We start from the raw sequence: 12,899 nt of genomic DNA on the forward strand, positions 1-12,899 counted from the left end.
GCTGAACACATTTCATGTGCATCAAGCTATGATCACTGCATGTGATCATTGGTTTTGCAAACAGGAATGAATAGCTGCAGGAATGAATAGCCTGTAGAATGCAGGCTTGGGGTCCGCAGTTATCTGCAAGTGGCTGCCAATCCCACCTGGAAGAATCATATTCCTGTTGCTGTGATTGACAGCATGGCTAAACGCTTGTGTGAATGGTGCCTAAACGTGATTTGTCATGGCTAGGACAACAACACATTGAACTTAAAGCGTAACTAAAGTCCATAATACTTTCCTCTGCTTAAACAGTCTGATGCCTGCGTGGTTCCTTACCAGCGCCGCAATTTTTTTTGTCTCTACTTCTTCCGGGTGACAGTCTACGGCAGTCTTGATTGAACAGTACAAGATGATATTATTCCTGCACATGCACTGAAGTTCAGTCACCTGACATACAGGTGCTGTGCTCAACATACTGAGCTGTGTCTGCGCAGCTCGGTGTACATTCTACAAATAACTGAAAACAGGCAGATAGGTTCATTTTATTGCAGAAAAGACATTTCATGCCTCGTCCACAAAAAAGAGCCTGTCTGCTTGCAGTTTTTTTTATTTGGGGCTTTAGTTTCGCTTTAAACAATGGCATCAATATTTCCCCTGAAAAAGGACATAACCACCTAACTACCACTGTACGTCTAAAAATAGTAACGTGGTGGATGGTTATTTACCCAGCTCCATTTATAAACAACACTGGCTACAACACCATTGGGTGGCCATTTCACCAGGTAATAACAGTAAACCAAGCCATTCTGGGAGCAGCTCTGTACCTTGCAGTCGCTGTGATTGGTCATACAGAGACCAATCACAGTGGTCAGAGATGTAAACAATGTAGTTTTTATCTTTGTATCTCTGTGAGTCCCCCCTTCCTCTTATTGCAGAGAAAGTGGAATAAACAGAAATTAAAGTGATACTAAACACACACTGTTTAATTTATGTTATCACTTCTCTTTCTGTATATGGATGATGGAATTATTTAAAATAAAAATATAAGTACCTTTTTCCTAATCGATATACAGCTGTCATATGACCCAGCTCTATCCCAGCCTGTCTTCAGGGAAACACTGGCATATGGTGTATATATCCGAATTTCCAAATAAGGAAAAATTTGTCCGAATTTCAATTCGGAATGAAAATAACTTCACGTCTACAAAACAATACAGGCCAGAGCCAAGGGAACCTTCCACTAAGCTCCATCTTGACTCTAGCGTCTATCATGCACGAGAGGGGAGTTTAAGTATCCTGGCATAATTTTTTTTAAGGACTGAAGGAAAAACAAAAAAAAAAAATTGTACCATTTTTAGTCTTTTTTTCCTTTTTTATAGTAAAAAATAAAAATAAAAAATTCTGTGGTTGAATGTCACTAAAAGAAAGCTCTATCTTTCTAAAAAAATTCTATAAAATTAATATGAGTAAAGTGTTGCATGACCAAGTAACAATACAGGTGTACCTCAGTTTACAACTTTAATGCGTTCTCCAGGATGTTTCGTATTGTGAAAAATTTGTAAACCGAAACGCGGTTTCCCATACGAATGCATTGAAAACCAATTAATCAGTTCCGGAGGTCAGAATAAAAGTAAAAAAAAAAAGTCGCTGTAACTATAGGTCAGTGCCGGTTTTTAAATGTAATTACCAGCTTTTTTTTTCTTCACTATAGCTCAGAGAATCAGCTGTCACTTTCCCCCAGCTAAAAGAAAGAAAGTTTCCTTTTAATTTATTTCCCTGAGTTAAAAGTAACAATGTTTCTTTTTAGTTTGTTTCCCAAGATAAAAGAAACAAAGTATCCTTTAGCTCTGGGGAAAGTGACAGCTTATTCTGTGAGCCATAGTGAAGAAAAAAAATGCCAGCAATTGCATTTAAAAATCTGCACTGACATACACTTCATATTGCAAAAAAAATTTGTAAAAAATTTGTAAACCGAGGCATTATTTTCAATGGATTTTCATTCGTAGACCGAAAATTACGACAACCGATGCGTTCGTAAACCGAGGTACACCTGTAGTTCTAATTATCTAGTAATTCTAATTATCATAGTGCTGGAAACTGAAAGATCGTCTGGTAATGAAGGGTTTTACAGGCTGGTACTCTATATTGTCCACCTGCAGCCAAAAAAAGACTGGTTCTAACACATATTCTATCCAATACACTGCTCAAAAAAAGTAAAGGAACACTTTGAAAACACATCAGATCTCAATGGGGAAAAATATCATGCTGGATATCTATACTGATATGGACTGGGTAATGTGTTAGGAACATATGGATGTCTCATCGTTTGTTGGAAATGAAAATTATTAACCTACAGAGGACTGAATTCAAAGACACCCTGAAAATCAAAGTGAAAAAAATTATGCAGCAGGCTAGTCCATTTTGCTGAAATTTCATTGCAGCATCTCAGAATGGTACCCAGTAGTTTGTATGGCCCCCACGTGCTTGTATGCATGCCTGACAACGTTGGGGCATCCTCCTGAGACGACGGATGGTGTCACTGAGCTCTTGGACAGCCTGTGGTGCAATCTGGAGGCGGATGGACCGAAACATGATATCCCAGAGGTGTTCTATTGGATTTAGGTTAGGCGAGCGTGGGGGCTATTCAATGGTATCAGTTCCTTCATCCTCCAGGAACTGCCTGCAAACTCTCCCCACATGAGGCTAGGCATTGTCGTGCACCAGGAGGAACCCAGGACCCACTGCACCAGTGCAGGGTCTGACAATGGGTCCAAGGATTTCATCCTGATACCTAATGGCAGTCAGGGTGCCATTGTCTAGCCTGTAGAGGTCTGTGCATCCCTCCATTTATATGCCTCCCCAGAGCATCACTGACCCACCACCAAAGCGGTCATGCTGAAGGATGTTACAGGCAACATAATGTTCTCCACGGCTTCTGCAGACCCTTTCACGTCTGTCACGTGTGCTCAGGGTGAATCTGCTCTCATATTTCATATCTCATATAGAGGGAGGAACTGCGGCACAGTGACGTTTACCACCGCCGGCACCACTGGTGTCCCAGCGGCTAACTTTCTTGTCTGGTCAGTATTGTCTTATTATACCCTTTTTGCTGGATGAAATAAATGCACGCATGTTTAAGCGGTATCACGCTATTCTGGCCTCCTTGTTTCTTTCTGGGGCTCTCTGGTGAGCTTCCAACTACCTGCAGAGTAAAGAGCTATAGGGGACAGAGCCATGCATGACAGCTGAGGGTCTACATCGTAGAGATTGACCAGATCTTGCCTTTGATGAGTCCTGGAATCATACCTTGAGAGGGGTTATCTCTTACATGCGCATATTGGTTGTGCATCTGGTGAGTGCACAATCTTTTACCAGTTTTGGATATCACCATACATCACCTTTTTTTGGCTATCACCGTGTGTCAACAGAGATCCATTTGATCCTTCACCTCACCCTACTCACTGGGAGATTGTGAACTATATATTTGTGTGTCAGTTGAGACTATAAGGGGCAGTATAATAATCATACCCTGCCTGCGTTTTGCAGTGATATACTCTTGCACTTTGATATCTTGCATGTTTTAATATATAAGCGCTGCACCTTTTTATATGTGAATCTTTGGAGGTTGTTTTTGGTACCTTTTGTGTTCAGCAGCTTCGTTACCTTTAGCGCTCACTTATACCTATTTTTACAGCTCAGGGTGAACCTACTTTCATCTGTGAAAAGCACAGGGCACCAGTGGTGGACCTGCCAATTCTGGTATTTAATGGCAAATGCCAATTGAGCTCTATGGTGCCAGGCAGTGAGCACAGGGCCCACTAGTGGACGTTGGGCCCTCAGGCCACCCTCATGAAGTCTGTTTCTGATTAGTCAGAGACATTCACACCAGTGGCCTGCTGGAGGTCATTTTGTAGGGCTCTGGCAGTGCTCATCCTGTTCCTCCTTGCACAAAGGGGCAGATTCCGGTCCAGCTGATGGGTTAAGGATCTTCTATGGTCCTGTCCAGCTCTCCTAGAGTAACTGCCTGTCTCCTGGAATCTCCTCCATGCTCTTAAGACTGTCCTGGAAGACACCGCAAACCTCCTGGCAATGGCACGTATTGATGTGCCATCCTGGAGGAGTTGGACTGCCTGTGCAACTTCTGTAGCATCCAGGTATCACCTCATGCTACCAGTAGTGACACTGACCCTAGCCAAATGCAAAACTATAAAAACTGTTCCTTTAATTTTTTTGAGCAGTGTAAAAAGAAAGTTTAGGTGTTGCATGCACTTAAAGCTGAAAATGTAGTTTGGGTACAGTGTTGCATGACCGTGCAATAGTCATTCAAAGTGCAACAGCGCTGAAAGCTGAAAATTGGCCTTGGCAGGAAGGGGGTAAAAGTGCCCCATAGGCAAGTGATTAAAAACATACTGCAACTGGATCGCATAATACTGTGGTACCCTGCCATCTGGTACGTGCAAACGCAGTGTTTGCAATCCGCACCTGGGGTGTCTTTAGGAGTACATTAACACCGGCAGCAGATGACACCCAGTGCGTTTTGAACACAGAACATGGGTTTCCTGTTGTGGTGTGGTCGGTGGTGGTCAGAATTTCCAAGCTTTACCCTTGCGCGTCCCTGACATTTTCTTAGGTGCAGGAGGCACCAGTGTCCAGGTCTGGATGGAAGACACAGGTACTGATACCAACATCTTACAGAGTCTAATAGCTGCTGCTAAAAAAAAAAACCCAATTAATTGGTTTACGTGAAAGTTATAGCGTTTACAAACAGCAGTATATAAACTGGGATTTTTTTTTTCATTAGTAATGGCGGCGATCAGCGACTTATAGCGGGACTGCGGCGGGCATTCTGACACTGGGGGGGAACTGACTTGGTGTCACTGACATCCCCAGTGACACCAATACATTGATCAGTGCTAATAAAAAGCACTGACCCTGTAGTAATGGCAATGGACAGGAAGGGGTTAACATCTGGGGTCGATCAAAGGGTTAACTGTGTGCTGGGTGTGCTTTACTAGGGGGCTGTGTCTGTGTGCTTCACTGTAAGCACACAGCTTTGCATGGCTGGCATGCAAAGCAGTGTGCACAAGCTGACAGGGAGAACTGTTTTGTTAACTAACAGTTCTCCCCCCCTCCCGTCGGAGATCCTCAGCAATCACTGGGTGCTGGCAAGTAATCACCGGCTGGGACCTGGTGACTGACAGCTGCGGCCACAAATGGCCCTACCCAGAAATGCAAAATCACATATATATGTGATTTTGCACACCCGTGCTGCCCTGTAGCAGTATATCTGCTTTATGGGGTAGCACAGTGGTTAAATGGTTAGCACTTCCACCTGGCAGTACTAGGGTCATTGGTTCGAATCCCAACCATGGCACCACCTGCCTGGAGTTTGCATGTTCTCCCTGTGCCTGCGTGGGTTTCCTCCGGGTACTCCGGTTTCCTTCCACACTCCAAAGACATGCTGGTAGGTGAATTGGATCCTGTCTAAATTGGCCCTAGTATGTGTATGTATGAATGTAAGTTAGGGACTGTACTAGATTGTACACTCCTTGAGGGTTAGGGACTGATGTCAATGTACAATATATATGTAAAGTGCTGTGTAAATTGAAGGCGCTATATAAGTACCTGAGATAAATAAATAATAAATAATAGGGCGGACAGGAAGCCCTTAAAGTCATTAACTGTGTCTCTTCAAGTCTGGAGAGGGTTGGCAGTAGGGTTGCCACCTCAACCCTTTAACACCAAACACATATTATTCACACAGGTTCTGAAGCTGATTTATTGCAGATAAGGCACTGAGTGAGTTTAATTACCACCTTAATCAGCCACAGAGCCTGTGTAATCAATATGTGTTCGGTTTTAAAGGGATGATGTGGCCACCCTAGTTGGCAGCCTCACTGACCACCATGCTTCATGACTAAAGCTCAGCTCTGAGTGTGTGTCACTCCACAGAAGTATCTCCTCCCTCACAGGAAGTGCCTGCTGCCTGGGCAACCATCACAGCAACCGAAGCTGCAAGCCTGCAACACACTGAACATTGGATCTGCTACTGCTGCTGTTTTATGGTAGTATACTGCTCGTCAGAACCAAAGCATATATCTTCTATCCAGGGAACTAGGGAATATCATTCTGCTTTCACCTAGACTGCACAGTGCACACATATTGAAGTCTAATTTTCACTAATATAAACAGCACCAGAAGATTGCATTGTAATATGTAACATGGGCAGCAGAGGGCAGCATTACCACACCAAATCTACAGTCAGGTTGCTGCCACAGGGAATACATCTGTAAAGTTGAGAGCTTTGGTTGTGTTTAGTATTTATATATTACAGTATGTGTCTGTGCATTTATTAGGTTTTCACAAAGCGTTGTCTACAGAGAATGGATTCGACTACATTCACCATGGAAGCTCAGTATATTAAGAATCTGCAGCAACAAATCTATTTCCTTGAAATGGAGGCCAGCTTTCTATATCCTTTTCCGTTCAGTTGCTGGGACTTATGTAAGGTAAAAGGGCAGTAAATGCGTTAAAATCAGGGGCGGACTGACCATTTGGAAACTCGGGCACTGCCCGAGGGCCCGGGGTCAGTAGGGGGCCCCATGAGATGCCCCTGGTACCTTTTTCATAGGCTTTTTTGAGCTTGGGCAAGGACACAGGGGCTCCATGATCCCCTATTGCCCGGGGGCCCCATGAGTTGTCAGTCAGTCCCTGGTTAAAAGGCAACCGTCATATTAGAAGAGCGGAAATCAGCTTATTAAAATGCTAGTTGCCTAGCTTTTATTTCAAAACTACTTGCTGTCATTGCACACGTATTAACCACTTGCCCTCCAGAGGATTTACTCCCCTTCCCGACCAGGTCATATTTTGCGATACAGTGCTGCGCTACTTTACCTGACAGTTGCGCGGTCATGCAAAGCTGTACATAAATGAAAGTTATGTAATTTTTTCCCACAAATAGAGCTTTCTTTCGGTGGTATTTGATCACCTCTGCGGTTTTTATTTTTTGCGCTATAAACAAAAAAAGACAAGTTTGAAAAAGAAAACAATATTTTTTACATCAAATAAAAAAAATTAAAAAAATTAAATTTCTTCATAAATTTAGGCCAAAATGTATTCTGCTACATGTCTGCTAAAAAAAATCCCAATAAGTCTGTATTAATTGGTTTACGTGGAAGTTATAATGTCTACAAATGGTGGTATATATAATGGAATTCTTATTTTTATCTTTTTTTAAACTAGTAATGGCAGCAATCAGCGACTTATAACGGGACTGCAGTTGGTATTCTGACACTGGGTGGCAACTGACTAACTGCCACTGACATCCCCAGTGATACTGTACTAATGACACTGGGCAGGAAGGGTTTAACACCTGGGGGTGATCAAAGGGTTAACAGTGTGCTGTATGTGTTTTACATTCTGTGCTGTTTTACTTGGGAGACATGCTGCTTTGTATCTCTCTGCTGTGCAGAGAGATACAAAGCAGCATGTCCATGCTGACAGAAGAGAGTTGTTTACACACAGGTCTCTCCCCTGTCAGATTTGCCGATGATCACCGAGTTCCGGCTGGGAATTGCCAACTAGGACCCGGTGGTTGATATCCCCAGTAGCCAATAGCGGCAAGGGTAGGGCGGTGCATGCATGCCCCCTACCCAAAAATGCAATTCACGTATATATATACACATCATTTTGCGTAGTACATCTGCTATAAGGCAGCTGGCAAGTGGTTAAAATCAGCATTTTTTGATGGAGAGTTGCTTAAAACTCCCAATCATTACATATTTTCTAAAAGCAGGGGCCCTGGAGAATAAAATTTGTTGCACAATATTTACACAGCCATTTATCAATTTAAATTTTCAGGAGAAAAATACGCTAAAATATTTTTGATACAATTTAAAAGATGATGTTGCATCACATAAATAGATACCAAACATGGCAAGACTTATAGTTGGCAACAAAGCTATACTTTTTCTATTTTTTTACGCTTTAAAAGCCTTTACAGGTTATCAGTTTAGTTTTAACTATGAATTATGGCCCTAGAATTATTGCTCTCAATCTGACATTCGCACCAATACCTCATGTATGGTCCAATCATTGTTTACATACACATGCTGGACCTATGCACGTGTTTGGATTTGTGTGTATGCATGGGGGGACAAGGTGCTTTGACCCTTCCAACCCAACACAGAACAAGGTAAATAGTAAGGATATAGTGAGGTGGAAAACAGATGTTCCATAGATGTCAACCAGTAAGGTGGTTGGAATTTTGCATTACGGTGCAGTCAGATGTTGGGCACTCTGGAGCCACCTAAAGGCGATCAGAGGCAGTGTGCAGGAACCCAAAGGTGTCAGCTAACCACTGCAAGCAGCCTTTCCCTACTTTTTAAACAGGCTATACATGTGAAATGGTTATGGAAGCTAACTTTAGTGGTTTTATGGGTATAGCAGAAACTCCCAGGTGAATGACTTTGGAGAAGATCTATCAGCAACAGTGAAACTCTTGATCGCTTTTGGCTCCTCTAGGACAAGCAGTGGTTGGCTGTGCTCCCTTCTTGCTGCCAGGTTGGCTGCATTCTCTCCTTGATTCTTCCATAAATGTGCACACTTGGTTAACCCAAAAACTTACATACTTTTACCCAAAAGGTCACAATCATAATTCAACTTGGCCAATACATCCAACTCTCCTGTGATGTCTTTGGCTGTTGACTCATGGAAGCCTGAAAAAAGGAAAATGGATGTTGCAACCATTCCAATCTATGTTTTTGTTTATACATATATATATATATATATACACACACACTATATTGCCAAAAGTATTGGGACACCCATGCAAATCATTGGATTCAGGTGTTCCAATGGCCCCAGGTGTAAAAAAAAGCAAGCACTGAGGCATGCAGACTGCTTCTACAAACATTTGTGAAAGAATGGGTCACTTTTAGGAGCTCAGTGAATTCAAGCATGGTACCATGATAGGTTGCCACCTGTGCAATAAGTCCATCCATGAAATTTCCTGGCTACTAAATATTCCACATTCAACTGTTAGTGGTATTATAACAAAGTGGAATCAACTGGGAACAACAGCAACTCAGCCACGAAATGGTAGGCCACATAAAATGACAGAGCAGGGTCAGCGCATGCTGAAGTGCAGTGCGCAGAAGTCACCAGCTATCATCAGAGTCAATAGCTAAAGACCTCCAAACTTCCTGTGGCCTTCAGATTAGCAAAGCAACAGTGTGTAGAGAGCTTCATGGAATGGGTTTCCATGGCTGAGCAGCTGCATCCAAACCTTACATCACCAAGTGTAATGCAAAGCGTCAGATGCAGTGGTGTAACACCACCACTGGACTTTAGAGCAGTGAAAATGTGTTCTCTGGAGTGACGAATCACGCTTCTCTGTCTGGCAATCTGATGGACGTGTCTGGGTTTAGCGGTTGCCAGGAGAACGATTCTTGCCTAATTGCAATGTGCCAAGTGTAAAGTTTGGTGGAGGGGGGATTATGGTGTGGGGTTGTATTTCAGGGGTTGGGTTTAGCCCCTTAGTTCCAGTGAAGGGAACTCTTAAGGCATCAGCATATCAAGACATTTTGGACAATTTCATGCTCCCAGCTTTGTGGGAACAGTTTGGGGATGGCCTCTTCCTGTTCCAACATGACTGCGCACCAGTGCACAAAGTAAGGTCTATAACGACATGGATGAGTGTGTGTGGGGTGGATAAACTTGGCTGACCTGCAAAGAGTTCTGACCTCAACCCAATAGAACACCTTTGGGATGAGTTAGAGCAGAGACTGCGAGCCAGGCCTTCTCATCCAACAGCAGTGTCTCACCTCACAAATGCGCTTATGGAAGAATGGTCAAACATTCCCATAGATACACGCCTAAACCTTGTGGACAGCCTTCCCAGAAGAGTTGAAGCTGTTATAGCTGCAAAGGGTGGACCAACTCAATATTGAACCCTTTAGACTAAGACTGGGATGCCATTGAAGTTCATTTGCGTGTAAAGAAAGGCGTCCCAATACTTTGGCAATATAGTGTGTGTATAAATAATCATTTATTATTAGTATTAGTATACTAGCTAATTTTTACTTTAGTAAGAAAAAGAAAATAGATTGGTCAAATAACTTACTATTAGAGAGCTTATTCTTAACTCCAGATTTTCACTCGTGGGCAGACTAAAAAGGCCAAAGTACTTTCACCACAACTCACCATGGAGGCAGAGCACCTTCTCAGGACATTGATGGTAATAAACAATTTTTTTTACTTTATTTATAGTAAATATACAGTAAAGCCCATACTTCTAGGGTATATATGTGAATGATCATGACCTGTAAAGTAAGCTATATAATTGATCATTTTATATATCAGATTGGAATTCTAGTGTGGATGGCCTTACATCACTAGTACCTACACCCCAAAATTAATACAAAATAAGACATATAAAATGCCTATCTGGGATTATTGCATCAGTATCACAATTATTGCTTCCAACATGGCCCTGTCCCATTACAAATACTGTACATGCAGTCATTTACAAATCAAAAATATATTTGTCTTTGTATGATTTGTCTTATATATCTTATATTATGGTCTGATCACAATATATATAATAAACCTTTAACAGCATATGCTTGTTTAAATAATTTGCGTACCATGAAAGTCTCACTATATCAGTCTTTTTTGTTTGTTTTTTTCATATAAACTGATAATTTTTTTCTGCTGAATATTAGAATCTGATTTGTTGAGTGGATATTATATTTTAAAATGTTATGTAAGCAAACATATTGTACATATTTTTTTTCTGCAGTATGCTGTTCTCCCAACTCTATGCAGCTTTCTGCAATAGAGTTAAAAGCAGACTTTGAACAAAGCTATACAAACCATGCCCATCCTAACTGCCCTGCCCTAGTATAAAGAGGTAAAAAATGTGCTAAGAAGCCACTGCTCAAAGCCCTGTTCCTGTATCAGACACATGCTGAGATATTCCTCATGTAATCTCAGCCATGAAGTTTAGGAGTATGAAGTTCAGGAGGAGGTGGACGAAGAGTTATTCATCCCGATGACTTGACTAATCTCTCAGGGTTTGTTTTGTAGGGTGACTGGCACCAGAAGAAGCCAAGAGGAGCAGCACATCTAAGCACATCTTTTACCATTTATTATAACAGTATATCATGCCACGCATTAAAGATGTCTGTCTGAGGCTGCTATTGTAATAGTACAAGTCCTCTTTTAAATAGAAATCATCAAAGCAGCCAGTTTAACCCTGCTCATTATTCTGCAGTGGCAGAATAAATGGACTCATCCTCCTTTTATATGTGATAGATTTGATTTTTGGTATCAATTGTACAGTGTCTGATTTTTTTTTTTTTTTTTTACATCATTTCTGTGAATGATAATAGCTAAGTACCGCACCATATATTCCCAAAGGAAATATAATAAGGGAATTCATAAAGCATGAAAAAGGGCATTACAGCCACGTTCTTATAGGGTTCTATACTGGATAAAAGAGAGGAGTGGGGGAGAGCTTTGTACTGTCTGTGCTGTGGGAAAAGGAGGGGTGGGGGAGAGCTATGTACTGTGTGATACACACTGCTGAATCCTGCACCATGTGTAATATGCATGATGTGCAGTATGCACTGCCTGAGTCCTTTGCCTTGTGTGATACGCACTCCTAAGCCCTGGGCCCTGTGCAATATGCACTGCTGAGCTCTAAGTGTTATGCACTCTTGAGCCCTGTGCGATACGCACTCCTGAGTCCTGCACCCTGTGTGATATATGCATTCCTGAGTCCTGCACTCTGTGTGATCCTGAGTCCTGCACTCTGTGTGATCCTGAGTCCTGCACCCTGTGTGATATATGCATTCCTGAGTCCTGCACTCTGTGTGATCCTGAGTCCTGCACTCTGTGTGATCCTGAGTCCTGCACCCTGTGTGATATATGCATTCCTGAGTCCTGCACTCTGTGTGATCCTGAGTCCTGCACCCTGTGTGATATATGCATTCCTGAGTCCTGCACTCTGTGTGATCCTGAGTCCTGCACCCTGTGTGATATATGCATTCCTGAGTCCTGCACTCTGTGTGATCCTGAGTCCTGCACTCTGTGTGATCCTGAGTCCTGCACCCTGTGTGATATATGCATTCCTGAGTCCCGCACTCTGTGTGATCCTGAGTCCTGCACCCTGTGTGATATATGCATTCCTGAGTCCCGCACTCTGTGTGATCCTGAGTCCCGCACTCTGTGTGATCCTGAGTCCCGCACTCTGTGCGATATGCACTCCTGAGTCCCGCACTCTGTGCGATATGCACTCCTGAGTCCCGCACTCTGTGCGATATGCACTCCTGAGTCCCGCACTCTGTGCGATATGCACTCCTGAGTCCCGCACTCTGTGCGATATGCACTCCTGAGTCCCGCACTCTGTGCGATATGCACTCCTGAGAATTGCAGTCCTGAGTCTTAAGCACACCTGCTATTGGGTGCAGCACACATCACTCACCACATTACCTTCCTGACCCAGAAGACAATCATGTTAGAAAAGGTTTTGGTCATTTTTGGTAGTAAATACACGTGTCACTTTATTTACTAAGCTCAGTAAACATTCATTTTTACAAGTGAACAGGCTCTATTCCTTTTGTAAATGATCCCCAGTGAGTGTAGGCATAATGTCAAATGTTGTAGCTACAAAAACAAGCAAATTCGAAGTCCTTTGCCTATTTCAGGCTCCTCTATGTAGTAAGAATAGAAAGTACCCCTTCCTTGGTTTTCATGTGACAGAGATCTGCAGTTACATTTTCACCAGCCATCTGTGAAGTCAAGTACAGGACAATACTAAGTAAAGCAAGTGACACTGGTACGATCAGAGAACACTAGATAAAATTTGTAAGGAGTATTGTAAGACATTGAACAGAAGGATGGATGGGTGG

The 12,899-nt window shown here is 42.6% G+C and overlaps 1 pseudogene across 1 annotated transcript in view; it reads left to right on the forward strand.

Annotated features, from left to right (window-relative positions):
- Positions 1–5,960: 5,960 nt before the first annotated feature.
- Positions 5,961–12,899, forward strand: part of LOC149455323 (uncharacterized) — a 50,000-nt pseudogene continuing 43,061 nt past the window's right edge. Inside the window, exons 1-3 of the transcript XR_016314077.1 lie at positions 5,961–6,050; positions 6,342–6,457; positions 10,144–10,222. The product of XR_016314077.1 is annotated as an uncharacterized LOC149455323 (transcript). The remainder of the gene's footprint in view (positions 6,051–6,341; positions 6,458–10,143; positions 10,223–12,899) is intronic.

Source organism: Staurois parvus, unplaced genomic scaffold (assembly GCF_062004578.1).
Source record: "Staurois parvus isolate SC_StPar_1 unplaced genomic scaffold, SC_StPar_1.0 ptg000397l, whole genome shotgun sequence".
Lineage (NCBI taxonomy): Eukaryota > Metazoa > Chordata > Amphibia > Anura > Ranidae > Staurois > Staurois parvus.